The sequence below is a fragment of the Lipotes vexillifer genome, unplaced genomic scaffold, assembly GCF_000442215.2.
Source record: "Lipotes vexillifer unplaced genomic scaffold, Lipotes_vexillifer_v1.1 scaffold905, whole genome shotgun sequence".
NCBI classification, from domain to species: domain Eukaryota; kingdom Metazoa; phylum Chordata; class Mammalia; order Artiodactyla; family Lipotidae; genus Lipotes; species Lipotes vexillifer.
This window is the reverse complement of record NW_006796034.1, coordinates 61,164-76,100: the sequence shown is the minus strand read 5'-3', so window position 1 is coordinate 76,100 and position 14,937 is coordinate 61,164. Positions and strand designations below refer to the sequence as shown.

Below are 14,937 nucleotides of genomic sequence, written 5' to 3'. Positions count from 1 at the left end.
GGACTGGGGCACGAACCCGTGTCCCCTGCATCGGCAGGCGGACTCTAAACCACTGCGCCACCAGGGAAGCCCCCTCACTGTGGTTTTGATTTGCATTTCTCTAATGATTAGTTAGCATCTTTTCATGTGCTTATTGGCCATCTGTATATCTTCTTTGGAGAAATAGCTATTCAAGTCCTTTGCCCATTTTTAAATTGTGTTACTATTGTTGCTGTTGTTGAGTTTTAAGAGTTCTTTCTATATTCTGGATATTAATCTCTTGTCAAATATATGATTTGAAAATATTTTCTCCTAGAGTTTTTTTCTAATCAAGAATGGATGTTGGGGACTTCCCTGGTGGCACAGTGGTTAAGAATCTGCCTGCCAATGCAGGGGACACGGGCTCGAGCCCTGGTCCGGGAAGATTCCACATGCTGCGGAGCAGCGAAGCCCGTGCACCACAACTACTGAGCCTGCGCTCTAGAGCCCACAAGCCACAACTACTGAAGCCTGCATGCCTAGAGCCCATGCTCCACAACGAGAAGCCACCGCATTGAGAAGTCCCCCCACCACAACAAAGAGTAGCCCCCACTCGCCGCAACTAGAGAAAGTCCGCGCACAGCAACAAAGACCCAACGCAGCCCAAAAACAACAAAAAAAAGAATGGACGTTGGGTTTTGTCAAAAGCTTTTTCAGCATCTATTGATGATGTTTTCAAAATTTTTACTTTGTTAATATGATGAATTTCTCTGACTGCTTTTTAAAAAACACTTTATTGAGACAATTCATAGCCCATAAAATTCACCCATTTAAAGTATATAATTAAATGGTTTATAGCATCCACAGGATTATACGATCACCACAATCTCTTTTAGAACATTTCATTACTCCAAAAAGAAACCCTGTATCTGATAGCAGTCACTCCCATTTCCATCTGTATTATTCAGCTGTCATATTAATTAAGGCTGCCAAAACAAAATACCACAGACTTGGTGGCTTAAACAATAGAAATTTATTTCTATTCTGGAGAATAGAATTTATTTAATTCTGGAGGCTGGAAGTCCAGATGGCTGTCTTTGTGCAGTATCCTCAGATGGCTTTTTTTCTGTTTGTGTGTACTCCTGGTATCTCTTCCTCTTCTTTTTTTAAAATAAATTTATTTATTTATTTTTGGCTGCATTGGGTCTTCGTTGCTGCATGCGGGCTTTCTCTAGTTGTGGCGAATGGGGGCTACTCTTTGTTGTGATGCGTGGGCTTCTCATTGCAGCGGCTTCTCTTGTTGCGGAGCACAGGCTCTAGGCACGCAGGCTTCAGTAGTTGTGGCATGCGGGCTCAGTAGTTGTGGCTCGCAGGCTCTAGAGTGCAAGCTCAGTGGTTGTGGCACACGGGCTTAGCTGCTCTGCAGCATGTGGTATCTTCCCAGACCAGGGCTCGAACCCGTGTCCCCTGCATTGGCAGGTGAATTCTTAACCACTGTGCCACCAGGGAAGTCCTGTCTTCCTCTTCTTACAAGAACACTAGTCCTATTGGATTAGGGTCTCATGCTCCTTAAAGGTTCTATCTCCAAATACAGTTATATTGGGAGTTAGAGCATTAACCTAGAATTTTGGGAGAATACAATTCAACTCATAACATTCTGCTCTCTGGCCCCCCAAATTCATTTCCTTCTTGAATGCAAAATACATTTACCCCATCTCTACAGCCTCAAAAGTCTCAGTCCATTCCATTATTAACTCCACCTCCAAAGTCTCATCTAACTAACATCTAAATCAGATAAATGTGAATCTTGAGCTATGATACATCCTGAGGCATAATTCCTCTCTAGCTGTGAACGTATGAAGCCAGACAAGTTAGGTACTTCCAAAATACAATAGTGGGACAGGCATAGGATAGACACTCCCATTCCAAAGGGGAGAAATGGGAAAAAAGAAAAAAGTCACAGGTCCCAAGAAAGTCCAAAACTTAGTAAGGCAAATTCATTTAGATCTTAAAGTTCAAGAATAAACTTCGTTGCCACAGCTATCCCCCTGGGCTCAGCTCAGAGGGAGCAGGCAATACACCCAGCACCTTGTCTTTTTGTAGAAGGGTTAAACTGCAAAAGTTCCCAGCTGCTGTTCAAGGGTCTGGCTTCTAATCAGACTGCATCTGCGTGGGATCTTCTCAGGAGCCTGAAAGAGCCTTTGGGCATGTCCACTGCCTTCTCCCCCCAGCTTACTTCAAGAGTAAAACCAAGTCCCCAGCTACTCCCTGAAAGGAGCTTTTCCACATATCCAACACCTCAACTTTTACGTCCGTCACCTGAGAGATTGGCTCCCAAATCAGCTAGCTCTGAGAGCTAAAAGGGTTCAGCATTCACAAGTTCCATGGGACTACATTAAACTAATAGGCAGTTTTATATAGAAATGCAAGCACTTCCCATAGCTAAATCCCTAGGCTCAGCACAGAGGGAACAGGCAAAAACACAAGGTTCCCAGTTTCTCCTTGGAAGGGGTTTGACTGCATACTTCCCCAGATGCTTCCCAAGGGTCTGGTCTCTAATTAGCTTGCACCTGGGAGCCGAAGAGGCACTACTCAGTAGTCATCTGGGAACCTGAACGGGTGTGTGGGAACTTCCTGCACCTCCCCCACCCCATACCCATTATGCCTGGTGATGAAACCAAATCTATAGCTTCTCCTTAAAAGAGTTTGGACAAATATCTAGCAGCCTACCTTCTATGGCTGCCACCAGAGGAAATAACTCCTAAATCACCTATGTGTGGGACATGATGGGGCTTAGCATTCACAAGTTCTCTGAGACCACAGAGAAAAGAGGTGGTTCCATATGGATGCACAAGCACTTGTAGGGGATATTCCCTCTGACTCAGCACAGATTGGTTAGGCAAAAACAACCAGCTCCTAATTTTTCCCTAACAGAAGCTAGACTGCGTATATAAAATCCTAATTATCCCAGCTGTGGTCTGAATGTCAGGTTCCAATTAGCCTACATTGAGGAGCTGAAGAGGCAGGTAATAAGAACAAACTCTCTGAAAAAGAAATTAAGAAAACTCATTTATAATAGTATCAAAAATAATAAAATACTTAAAGATAAATTTAACCAAGGAAGTGAAAGATCTATACACTGAAAACTACCAACATTGATGAAAGAAATCGAAGAAGACACAAATAAAAGGAAAGATAGTCTGTGTTCATGGATTGGAAGAATTAACTGTGAAAATGTCCATACTACTCAAAGTGATCTACAGTTTCAACTCAATCCCTATCAAAATTCCAACTGCATTTTTTGCAGAAATAGAAAAAACAATCCCCAAATGTATATGGAACCACAAAAGACTCCAAATAGCCAAACCAATCTTGAGCAAGGAGAGCAAAATTGAAGGCATCTCACCTCCTGATTTCAAACTACATTACAAAGCTATAGAAATCAAAAGAGTACAGGACTGGCATAAAAAATAGACAAATAATTCTGGAACAGAATAATGAGCCCAGATATAAACCCTTGCATATATGGTCAATTAATTTTTAACAAAGGCACTAAGCATACACAATGGGGAAAAGATAGTCTCTTTGATAAATAGTGTTGGGAAACTGGATATCCACATGAAAAAGAATGAAACTAGACCCCTATCTTACACCATACACAGATATTAACTCAAAATGGGTTAAAGACTTAAACAAAAATCTTGAAATCATAAAACTCCTGGAAGACAACATAGAGAAATGCTTCTTGACACTGGTCTTGACAATGATTATTTGGATTTGACAACAAAAGCAAAGGCAACAAATATATTACCATTTTGTTAATTGCTTTCTGACTGTTCTGTAGTTCCTTTGCTCCTCTCTCGTCTTCCTTTGCTTTTTTGTTTTTGCAGTGGTATGTTTTAACTTTTTTCTCTTTATCTTTTGTGCATCTACTAGAGGTTTTTCTTTGTGGTTACCACAGGGTTTCATAAAACATCCTATAGTTATAACACTTGACTGTAAGGCATTGACAACTTACTTTCAGTCACATACAAAAACTCTACACTTTTACTTCTCCGCCTCTCATACTTTATGCCACTGATGTCACACTTCGGATTTTTTTATATAGTACATCCATTAACAAGTTATTGTAGCTGTAATTATTATTATTGGAGTATAATTGCTTTACAATGTTGTGTTAGTTTCTGCTGTACAATGAAGTGAGTCAGCTATATGTACACATATATCCCCTCCCTCTTGGACCTCCTTCCCACCCATCTAGATCATCACAGAGCACTGAGCTGAGCTTCCTGTACTTTAGAGCATGTTCCCACTAGCTAACTATTTTACACATGGTATATATGTATATATATGTCAGTCCTGATCTCCCAATTCGTCCCACCCTCCCACCGACTGCACTGGGAAGGGCCCTCTGGGGGAAAAGTCTCCTTGGGTTAGAGACATATCTCAGGGCCAGTCATCCTCTGGGGACAGTCTGATCAGGTCAAAGATTTTGCCTAAATGGTCAGCTTCAGAGTTTCCACAGAAGAGAGGCTTTTGACAAAACATCTCTATGAAGATACAGCCAACACTCCACATGACCACAGGTGTTACATATATAGACTGCAAAAGAACTTCTGAAGCATGGTATCAGAGTGTAAAAACCCCAGGTGCAAGTGCCATCTGGTGGCTGTAGATTCTGGCCAGGCCAAGGTCAGCCAGCTTGACTATCCCACCACTTGTCACCAGAATGTTCTCTGGCTTCAGATCTCCGTGAACGATGCAGTTGGCGTGAAGGAAATCTAGGCCTCTTAGAAACTGGCACATCAGATCCTTAATACTATAGCCTTTTAACTTTTATACTAGAGTTAAAAAGCACCATCATTATAGTATTAGAGTATTCTGAATTTGACTACATATTTACCTTTCCTTTTCATAAGTTTTCGTGTTACTAATTAGTAGCCTTTTGTTTCAACTTCTTTCAGCTTCTTGTAAAGCACGTTTAGTGGTGATGAACTCCCTCAGCTTTTGTTTGTTTGGGAAAATCTTTATGTCTCCTTCCTTTCTGAAGGACAGTTTTGCTGAGTATAGTATTGGTTGGCAGGGTTTTTTTCTTTCTTTCAGTACTCTGAATGTATCATCCCACTCCCTTCTGGTCTGCTAGGTTTCTGCTGAGAAATCTGCTGATATTCTTATGGTGGTTCCCTGGTATATGAGGAGTTGGTTTCCTCGTGCTGCTTTCAAAATTCTCTAGTCTTTGACTTTTAACAACTTGATTATAATGTGTTTCAGGGTAATCTTCTTTGAGTTGATCTTGCTTTTGGTCCTTCAAACTTCAGGTATGTGTGTCCATATCTTTCTCAAGATTTAGGAAGTTTTCAGCCATTAGATTTTAAAAAATTTTTTATTTAATTTATTTGGCCATGCCACACAGCATGCAGGATCTTAGTTCCTCAAGCAAGGATATAACCTGTGCCCCCTGCAGTGAAAGCATGGAGTCTTAACCACTGGACCACCAGGGAAGTCCCCAGCCGTTAGATTTTAAATAAGCTTTCTACCCCTTTCTTTCTTTCTTTCGTTTTGGCTGTGTTGGGTCTTCATTGCTGCACGTGGGTTTTCTCTAATTGCAGTGAGTGGGGGCTACTCTTCATCTGCCCCTTTCTGTCTGTCTTCTTCTTCTGGAATTCCAACGATACTTATATTCATTTGCTTGAGATTATCACATAATTCATATAGGCTTTCTTCACCCTTTTTCACTTCACTCATTGTTCCTCTAACTAGCTAATTTCAAAAGACCTGTCTTAGAGTTTGCTGATCTGTTCTTGAAGCTCTCTATTGAATTTTCAGTTCTGTCATTGTATTTTTCAGGTCCAGTTGTTTACTTCTTTTTAACCTTATTGGATGCTGAATATTGTTTATTCCTATTAATACTGTTTATTCTTGAGATTTGTTTTTGAACATGGTTAAGTTATTCAGAAACAATTTTTTTCTCCTTTTTAGTCTAGGATTTATTTCTCCACTATTGAGGCAAAGCTTTTGAAAATTCTACCTGATGCCCTGAAAATGATGAGATTTTCCATCCTCACTGGTGGGAACAGAAACTATTCTCAGAGTTGTCTGAGCTCCCTCCAGTTAGTGCTGGTTGTTCTTTCCTTGGATTTGTGTAGTTTCCTCTCATATATTCACTGATCATTACTTACCTGAAAACTTGATGGGAATCCTTTGTAGATTTCAAAAGTTGTCTCTGTGCAGCTAGCTCCCTCCTCTCTAGTACTCTGCCCTATGAACTCTAGCTTCTAAGCCTCCCCAGATTCCTATCCTGTCCCTTCAACTCAGGGTAACTGCTAGACTCTTCTTGGGTTCCCCCTCCTTGTGCAATGCCTAGAAACTCTCTCCAGGTAATAAGCTGGTACAAATGTAGGATTCACTGTGTCTTTTTCCCCTATAAGGAATCATTTTGTTCATTGTTGCCTGATGTCCAGTGTCTTGAAAATTGTTGTTTCATGCTCTTCCTTTAAGCATCCTAAGGTGATCTCTGAAAAAGGTCCACTATTTACTTGAGCAAGAAAACTCCACAAAATCATGCAAATAGAGATTTGAGTCTTTGCGTTCACTTTAAGAATACTCACAAAAATGCTCAGGCCATCAGTAGTATGCATATTTAAAAAGCCCCTAAGTTTCTGAAAGATGTTACTCTTTAGAAGGAATGTGTGCCATTCTGTTACAATGGTGGAGATGGCCAAATAGTGGATAGGGCTGTACAAAGAGGAAGTGGCCCAAAAAGAGTACTGAATTTTTGCTACACATGCTTAAAAATGCAAAGAGAAATGCTTAACTTATGGGTTTAGATGTAGATTTTCTGATCATTGAATACATCCAGGTGGAAACAGGCCTCAAGATGCACTGCCATGCTAATAGAGCTCATAGTTGGATTAACCCATACATGAACTCCCCCTGTCACAGAGATGATCCTTACTGAAAAAGAACAAATTGCTCCTAAACCACAAGAGGAGGTTGCACAGAAGAAAAAGATATCCTGAATAAACTGAAGAAACAAAAACTTATGAACTGGAAATAAATCCAGCATAAAATAAGTGCAAATAAAAGTAAAAAACACAAAACAAAAAAACTGTTGTTTCATATATTTTGTCTGGTCTTTCAGTTATTTCAGGCCGGGAGGATAAATCTAGTCCTTGTTATTCTATTTTGACCAAAAGCAGAAGTGTAGCTTGCTTATGTTTTTAGGATTAAGCATTTACGTTTATGAGTGAGACTAGCTTATAATATCCCTTTCTTATACTTTCTTTGTAAGGTGTTGGTACCTCGTGGAAATTTTGATAAATATTATTTTCCTAGGAATCTGTTCTTTTAGGCTAAATTTAAAATTATACTTAAAGTTTTCTATATCCTCCTATTAAATTTTTAATGTCTGCAGCATGTATAGTTACATTCCCTGTTTTATTACAATTATTGCTAATTACTGGATTCTTTTTCACTTGATCAGCCTCACCAGACATTTCTCAATTATACTAGTCTTTTGAAAAACAACTTTTGGCTTTGTTGATTCTATTTTATACTTGTTTTCTATTTCATTCATTTCTGTTCATACCATTATCATTTTTATCTTTCTTTTTTATATTAATTTTGCTGTACATTTTCTAACTTTTAAAAACAGACTTTAGCTCATTCATTTTTAGTCTTTCTTCTTTTAAATATATCCACTGGTGGCTATAGACTTTTCTAAGTACTACTTTAGCTGTACCCACACAAGTTTTGAAACATAGTACTATTGCTATAATTTAGTTCAAAACATTTAAAACTTTTCCATTATTTCTTTTCTGACTTACGAGTTAATCAGAAATGTATTTCTGGGACTTCCCTGGTGGTCCAGTGGTAAAGAATCTGCCTTCCGATGCAGGAAACGCAGGTTCAATCCCTGTTCAGGGAACTAAGATCTCACATGCTGTGGGGCAACTAAGCCCACATAGCACAACTATTAAGCTCGAGCGCCTCAACGAGAGAGCCCATGTGCTGCAAACTACAGAGCCCATGTGCTCTGGAGCCCAAGTGCCACAAACTACAGAGCCCATGTGCCCTGGAGCTGGTGCACCACAACTAGAGAAGAGAAAACCCGCACGCCACAACTAGAGAGAAGCCCACGCACCACAATGAAGAGCCCATGCACAGCAACGAAAGATCCCACATGCCTCAAGGAAGATCCTGCATACTGCAACTAAGACCCCACACAGCCAAAAAACAAAAGAAGAAATATATTTCTTACTTTCAAACATATAGGGATTTTCTATGTATCTTTTTATTATTTACTTCTAACTTAAAAGTGTTATGGTCAAAGAACATAGATTGTATGATACCAATCTTCGGAAATATGCTGAGATTTGCTTTATGGCCCACTGTGTGGTAACTTTTTGTAAATGTTCTATGTGTGCTTGAAAAGAACATAATTTCTTCCATTGGTAGATGTTGTAGTCTACATACATGCATTAGATCAAGTTTGCTAAATGATCATTAAATACTTTCTATATATTGTCTGCTTTTTTTTTTTTTTGCGGTACACGGGCCTCTTACCGTTGTGGCCTCTCCCGTTGCGGAGCACAGGCTCCGGACACGCAGGCCCAGCAGCCATGACTCATGGGCCCAGCCTCTCCGCGGCATGTGGGATCCTCGTGGACCGGGGCACGAACCCGTGTCCCCTGCCATCGTCAGGCAGACCCTCAACCACTGCGCCACCAGGGAAGCCCTGTCTGCTTTTTAATTGTTTAATCTATCAAGTGCTAAAAGAAGTGTTACCATCATTTCTCACAAGGAAAGTAGATTTCGCTTTCTTTTGCAGTCTTGTAAATATTTCCTATAAAGGGTTCCCTTGGTGGACAAGGGTGGGTTAAATTCCTCTATACTTCTGAGCTTCACCTGAGAATGAATTGAGCAATCTTCTGCAATGCTCTATGGAAGAAAAGCAGAGCCACCACAACAGGCACTTTAGATGAACACTGGCAATATGGACTGATTTAGGAAGACACTGATCACACATTATTTCAACTGCACTGAAATCAGGTAAGCTGAGAGGATGTGGTTTAGGTCCTCAGAGCATCTGCTGCATCCACCTCTTCCACAGTTGACATCACATTGTATTACACATGAAGTCCACTCTGATACTGATTCTTCAAGATGGTGGACCACTGCAGCTCTCTCATTAGGGCTTGTGAGAGATTCTTGTTACTGTTTTTATCTACCACGGATCCTCTACTAGCAAGGGATCTGTCAAATCATATGATCTGAGCAGCAGGGCAATTTGCATTGCAGCCTGGACCTACAGCATAATTATCCTCACTTAAATCTGACAACTTTCTAAATTCCCCAGTAAATGGTTTGGAGAAGTATATACTGTTTCCAAAATCCAAACAGACCCATCAAGTGTTGTGTCTCTTTCTCAGTTGTATGGAGTAAGGTATAACAACTTGTCCTTTACTTAGCAGGGTTGTCTCATCAATCCCCAGACCACTGGAATCTTGAAGATGTCAATGATGTGGCAGGTGTCTGAATCTTTACAGGACTTTTCTTCTACTCTCTGGCAAGTATGTATCTTACTAGAGCATCAAGAGTATTTGTCATTTCCTGCTTGCCAAGTCTGACTAGTATGGCATCAATATACTATATATATGGTATCATGACAAGCATAGTGGTTTTATGGACTGTCAAGACAACTGAGGTCCCTGAAGATTATTTTGACAAAATTCAGGAGCATTAACATAGACTCCAGATGGCTTGTATGTACTGCTGGCCCTAGTAATTTTTTAAAATTGAAGTATAGTTGATTTACAATGTTCTATTAGTTTCTGGTGTGCAGCAAAGTGATTCAGTGATTTTATATATATATATATATATATATATATATATATATATATATATTCTTTTTCATATTCTTTTCCATTATGGTTTATTACAGGATATTGAATATAGTTCCCTGTGCTATACAGTAGGACCTTGCTGTTTATCTACTTTATATATAGTAGTTTGTATCTGCTAATCCCAAACTCCTAATTCATCCTCCCTCTGCCCCACTTTGGTAACTGTAAGTTTGTTTTCTAAGTCCTTGAGTCTATTCCTGTTTCCTAAATAAGTTCACTTATGTCGTATTTTAGATTACATATATAAGTGATAACGTGGTATTTGTCTTTCTCTTTCTGACTTACTTCACTTAGTATGATAATCTCTAGGTCCATCCATGTTGCTGCAAATGGCATTATTTCATTCTTTGTTTTGTGTTTTTATGGCTGAGTAGTAGTCCATTCTGTATATATGTCATCTTTATTCATTCATCTGTTGATGGACATTTAGGTTGCCACGTTTTTCTCCTAATCTTTGAAATATTTTTTCCTAAAAATGAAGGCATTTTTTTTTTTTTTTTTTTTTGGCTGTGCCGCATGGCTTGTGGGATCTTAGTTCCCCAACCAGGGATCAAACCTGGGCCATGGCAGTGAAAGCCCACAACCTAACCACTGGACTAGCCGGGAATTCCCTGAAGGTACATTTCTGACCATGCCCAGCAGGCCCAGATTTTACTAATTCCAAGCTGACATGCTCACTTCTTCTGTCATTTTTCAAATCCATTAATTGTCAATCAGAATAAAATCCAAAGTAGCAGCTCTCTACATTACTTACATCATTATCCTGGTATTCAGCCCCCTTTTTAATCAACTGCTCTATTTTTAGCAGAATAGAATGTCTAGTAGCTGACTGGAGAGTTGAAATCATCCATCACTACTGTACCATGCCTTTGTACCAATTTCCTGACCAGTATTAAGAAAGACTTGTCCACAAATAGTTGGTGTGGCCCATAGTATCTCCTACAGTTAAATCACTTGTTTATCTCTTCTTTAATCCTCACTCAATTGAGTGTCATCATGCTTCTTCTCCCAGGTTTCATTTAGTATAACTTCTTAAGCTACATTTTTGTACATCTATTCCTGAACAAGGGATTCAATAACCACCCATTGGTGTATTTCACAAATGAGTCTTATTCCACCAAGCCTCAGTGAAACTTCTTAGTACAAACTGTTCTCTTAAAAAAAAGCTCAAAAATTTCCTTAGAAGTTTAATCACGAGTAACAAAAATAGGTCTCCCAAATCTTAGGCTGTCAAAACGCCTTATACCCAACTTCTCGCATCTTCCTAGCTCTCCACATCCCTACAACATGTCAGTAGGTACAGAGAACAAAACCAGATATTTATTGAATTACACAATTCTTTCAGTAAGCTCATCACCATTTTGTTTAAGAAACTTTTACTAATCTGCTAAGTAAACTTCAAGCTTTGATAGAGGAAATGGTGTATTTTATATGACACAGAGTAATAAAATGAAAATTTAATATTTTCATTACTGTATCTGTACTTTTTCATTTTGATTAAATATCTTCCTTATAGCTGAAATTTGTTTTCTTTCAAGCTGGCCTTAGTTTCTTTTAGACTTGCGCTTATGAGTCCACGTTGGCATGTCATTACTTGGTTAAATAACCAGAGCCACTGACAGTGAAATAGTGATCCCAGCTCTAACAAAAGTTTGACCTAATTTACAATGTACTAATTCTAAAATTTTCTAGTACTCCTTCACCTTTAAATTATACCTTGCTTTTATTCTACAGTTGTTTTGTCAATCCATTAAGTACACAAAACAAGTTTGGCACCTCCTAGGTCTTAAAAAAATCTTCCCTTGAGAGAGGCACAGATTTAAGAACAATACCCCTCTTCTCTGCCAACAAAAAGTTGTTTTATTTGTCCTGAGTAAGAATGCACTGTGTTCACTCTGCCTATTAGTGTATACTTTTTTTTTTTTAACTTTATGTGTATAGCAAGATGTAGGGCTTTATCTTCAGACAGCAAACTGACTCCTCAAAAGAGAGCCATGTCATGGTATTCCCTCATGAAACTACTATGGCCTATGGCTTGATCCTCAGCTTTGTAGATAACAAAATCTAGTCATTCAGAAAATCTGATTCATGGCAATCATTCATGAAAGACTGATATTTAACACAAATACTAATTTATAAGTGAAATTTACTAGACAGTCATACTGGCACATTATTATATCCTCATTTTACTAATAAAAAGTTGTCTGGGAAGCAAAGGTATAATTACAAGGTTACATGGTAACCATGAAATTAGAACAAAGTGGAATTAATTGGACATCTACTGAAAACAAAATATGGTCTCATCTATTATGCATGCATCTCTTAAATAGTTTTAAAGTAAATCAAAGGTTTAGAATGGCCAGTTAGGGTATCTATACTGTTAGTTTTGCCTCTCTGGCTAAGGTGACAACTGACAACCAGGGTGAATTTAAAGGACATAAATAGACATTTCTCCAAAAAAGACATACAGATGGCCAACAAACACATGAAAAGTTGCTCAACATCACTAATCATTAGAGAAATGCAAATCAAAACCACAATGAGGTATCAACTCACACCAGTCAGAATGGCCATCATCAAAAAATCTAGAAACAGTAAATTCTAGAAACACCTGGAGAGGGTGTGGAGAAATTCTAGAAACACCTGGAGAGGGTGTGGAGAAAAGGGAACCCTCCTGCACTGTTGGTGGGAATGTAAATTGATACAGCCACTATGGAGATTCCCTAAAACACTAAAAATAGAACTGCCATATGACCCAACAATCCCACTACTGGGCATACAGCCTGAGAAAAACATAATTCCAAAAGATATATGGGGCTTCCCTGGTGGCGCAGTGGTTGAGAGTCCGCCTGCCGATGCAGGGGACACGGGTTCGTGCCCTGGTCCAGGAAGATCCCACATGCTGTGGAGCAGCTAGGCCCGTGAGCCATGGCCGCTGAGCCTGCGTGTCCGGAGCCTGCGCTCCGCAACGGGAGAGGCCACAACAGTGAGAGGCCCGCATACCGCCAAAAAAAAAAAAAAAAAAAAGATATATGTACCACAGTGTTCATCGCAGCACTATTTACAATAGCCAGGGCATGGAAACAACCTAAATGTCCATCATCAGATGAATGGATAAAGAAGATGTGGCACATATATACAATGGAATATTACTCAGCCATGAAAAGGAACGAAATTGAGTTATCTGTAGTGAGGTCGATGGACCTAGAGTCTGTCATACAGAGTGAAGTAAGTCAGAAAGAGAAAAACAAATACTGTATGCTAATGCATATATATGGAATCTAGAAAAATGGTACTGATGAACCTAGTGGTAGGGCAGGAATAAGGACGCAGACGATGAGAATGGACTTGAGGACATGGTGAGGAAGGGGAGGCTGGGACGTAGTGACAGAGTAGCATTGACATACATACAGTACCAAATGTAAAATAGCTAGCTAGTGGGAAGCTGCTGCATAGCACAAGGAGATCGGCTCAGTGCTTTGTGATAACTTAGAGGGGTGGGATAGGGAGGGTGGGAGGGAGGCTCAAGAGGGAGGGGATATGGGGATATATGTATGAATATAGCTGATTCATTTTATTGTACAGCAGAAACAAACACAGCATTGTAAAGCAATTATACTCCAGTAAAGATGTATTAAAAAATAAAGGACATAAAGCATTCATGGGGGGCTTCTGGGATATGCCTGGAAACGCCCCAAAAAGCTAGACTTCTTGCAGGCACACGAGAAGGGAGGGGAAATGAAACGGAAGCAGCTAGTTTAATGAACTCTTTCAAGAATCTGGGCCATGTAAGTGCATGACAAGATGGGTAGCTAGATTGAGGATGTGGGATTGAGGAAAAGATTTTTCTTTTTTAGGTTAGGCGAGACTTGGATATGTTTAATGTTGATGAGAAAAAGCTAGTGCACAGGAAATGACTGAGAGTAGAGATGAGAAGAGATAACTGATGAAGGAAAGTCCCTGAGGATACAGAAAGGGATCCAAAATACAGGGAAACAGATTGCCTAAAGGGAAACCTAGACTTCACTCAGATGACAAAGAGTGCAGATTAAGTTTGTAAATGTAGGAGCAAGAAATTGTAGGAATTCTCTTCTGATGGCTGCCATTCATTCTTTGAAGCAGGAGGTAAAGTCACCTGCTAAATATATATCTGTGTGTGGGTGTCACGACAGACTTAAGAGAAGTAGTTAAGATTTGATCCAAGTGGAGATCAAGATTAATACAAAGACTTTTTAGGCAATGGTGTAAAATTAGGGTAAGGTTAAGCTACTTTACAAAGAGATCCTCAAAATTCAGTTGCTTAAAAAGACAGAATTTTATTTCTCTCATGCAATAGTCCAAGGAAAGTGCTCCAGGTCACATAGGCATGCAGGTTCTTTCTATATTGTTTTTCTGCCATCTCCTATGGTGTTTTCCTCATCTATATGATTGAAGTTGGGTTGCAGGCAATTCCAGCTCTAGAGAAAGACCTTGGAGGAGCACGTATGTAATATTTTAATGCCCACACCTGAAGTTTTACACATTTCTGCTTGTAGTCTTCTAATGAGAACTTAGTCACTGGAGAGGCTGGGAATTACAGTGTCTGGCCACTGGCCCAGCTAAAACTCTGTAATTATAGAAAAAGGAAAAGAACTGACTTTGGTGAAAAATTAGTAGTCTTCACCACGGCACGGCTGTATGCTTTTCTCAATATATAACAACTTAAATATAGGGGAAAAAAGGACAGATAATGAATTCAGTAAAGCTTTTCCATGTAACCAAAGAGCTAACAATTTCAGGATAATGGCAAGGGAGTGATTTGAAGAGAACAGACCATCATAATATCTAGGTTGAATAAGAAAATGAATAGTAACAGCAGGTAATAGTTAGCATTCACTGTTCACTTACTATGTGCCAGGTAGTATTCTAAGTGTTCTAAGTGTATTTGACTTGTTTAATACTCATAACAACCATTTAAGGTATGTGCCGCTATTCTACTTTATAATTAAGGAAACAAAGGGACAGAGAGATTAAATAACTTGTCCAAAGTGACACAGTAAATTGGTGGCAAAGCCAGGCTATGAACTGGTTCAGA

At 39.3% G+C, this 14,937-nt stretch overlaps 1 pseudogene; it reads left to right on the top strand.

The window, feature by feature from the left end:
• The first annotated feature begins 4,581 nt into the window (after positions 1-4,581).
• On the top strand, positions 4,582-7,015 carry LOC103069057 (60S ribosomal protein L17 pseudogene; annotated as a pseudogene).
• Positions 7,016-14,937: the final 7,922 nt, after the last annotated feature.